This window comes from Chlorocebus sabaeus, chromosome 12 (assembly GCF_047675955.1).
Source record: "Chlorocebus sabaeus isolate Y175 chromosome 12, mChlSab1.0.hap1, whole genome shotgun sequence".
In the NCBI taxonomy this organism is placed as follows: Eukaryota; Metazoa; Chordata; class Mammalia; order Primates; family Cercopithecidae; genus Chlorocebus; species Chlorocebus sabaeus.
The window spans coordinates 63619739-63621780 of NC_132915.1; positions in this window are offsets into that span (position 1 = coordinate 63619739).

Sequence of the window (2042 nt, forward strand, 5' to 3'; positions counted from 1 at the left end):
GTTTCTTGTTGTTTGGGGAAGCTGCCATTTCTGTGTGGTTTCCCATTGTTGACCAATCCCTGGGTCTGAATATAAGACGGGCAGCTGTGGCTGCCAGGAAGGACACAACATGCTGTGACTCTTTCTAGAGTTCTCCTGGCCCTGAGCCTCCCAAAAATCAAGAGATGGGTAGAGGTAGGGGCACCACACATACAGATACAGAGATACTGATATTTCTGTATCCAGCACAGATACGGAGTGGAAACAGGAGCACTGAAGTGGGGAGCCAGAGCTTTCAAAGAAATTGAGGATGAGGCCGTAAGGTCTCCGAAGCTGTCTGCTATGTGTTGTCTCTGCCCTGTGCCATGCCCTAGGGCTAGTTTTAGACACTTCCAAGTTCCTCCTGAGCTAAAAGTAAGGAAACTCGTAGGCTATTTTCTCCTGGTCTGAGTGTTTCCTCCCCATTTTGACAAATTGCTTTAATGTAATATGATAGGGTTGGGAAAGTTAAGATTGGAGATGCCATTTGGAGGACTATGGGATCCTCATTCATCCTTTTTATCTGGTGAGAACAGAGCCAGTACCTATAGGTGAGAAAGCATTTCTAGGCTATGGATCAGAGGCCAATACTCTACCTCCAAAACCAGAGAGGATCCCAAGTACAAGTCATCTCTAACATTTTTTGAGCACTTACTATGCACTTGGCAGTGCTTTGCATAGAGTCACTAATCTTCACAATAACCCTGTGAGATTTGTATTGCAGGTGAGAAAAATGAGGAACAGAGAGCCCATGTTTCCCAAGGTTACACAACCACACAGGAAGTAGGGGAACCAGGCAGTTTGCCTTCAGAGGACATGTTCTTACCCACTTTGTTGTGCTTCCTGTCAAAGCTTACCTCAAAGGAACCACTGCTGTGTAAGCCAGCATCTCCCCTCTCCACCCTGGGAATAGACACAGACAGGTAACCAGGCTTGTATCCATGGCACGGATTTCTTACCACTGCACAATTCACCCCACCCACTCATGCGGCTCCCACACCTCTCCTCCCTGAAGTCTTCCCATGGGGTCCACCAGACTGAGAGCAAATTAATGACATCCCACCAGCCCTTTGTCCTTGTCTCCAGGCTCAGTAAAGCTAAGCATTGGGACAGAAAAAGAGGCATAAAGGCTGGGTATCTGTGGGCCCGAATGAATAAGGTTTCCCTGCCCTCAGTTCAGCAGTCCTGGCTGGAACTTTAGACCCTCTGAGGACTGTTCCTCCCACCAACTGCCACTTGCTCTCAGGACTGGCCAGGGTCTTAATTCTACACAAACCTCCACCCATCCTGTCCTGCTCTGGTTCAAATGCATTTCCTCTTTCTCCCTGGGGAGAGTCATTCCTAAAAGAATCAATGGCTGCTAAATTTGCTAAACATGGAGTAGTGCTCTCTCCCACCCCACCCTGTCTAAGGGTTTCTTGGAGGTTGACTTTGCTGAACCTCAGTTTCCTCAACTGTAAAATCTGTAGGACAGTCCCTGTCTTGTCAGCCTCCTGGGCTGGTTAATTGAGGAAAGAGTTTTGTAAGAGGAGAGAGCTTTACCAACTGTAAGGCACTGGGTAAGTAGAAAGGATTTCTGCTCCAGCTGAAAGCTGTGAGTGTATCATCTCCACCCTCCCACAGTCCCAGGCATAGCTGGGTGGTGGGGTGGTGGGTACCGTGATTGCCTCTGTCCAAAGTGCTGAAGTCACAGCCAAGCCAGCTGAGGACCTTCAGTCCCTCTTTGTCCCACCTTTGAGTGAACTTCAAGTACAGAGATTTCCAAGCCCAAAGAGTGTCCTAAAATTGAGAATGTATTGCAAACAAATTTTTTTATTTTATTTCAAGTATCTTTGTTTAAAATGAATACAGCTCTCCATTCAAAATTATAACAAGTACAAATGAACAAGAGGTGATTTAGCAGCTCAGTGAGAAAAGAGCCTTAACTCGGTATGGGTGAACAGTATGAGGTGGCTGCCAAAAAATAAACTGGTGGGCCAGGTGTGGTGGCTCACGCCTATAATCCCAGCACTTAGGGAGGCCGA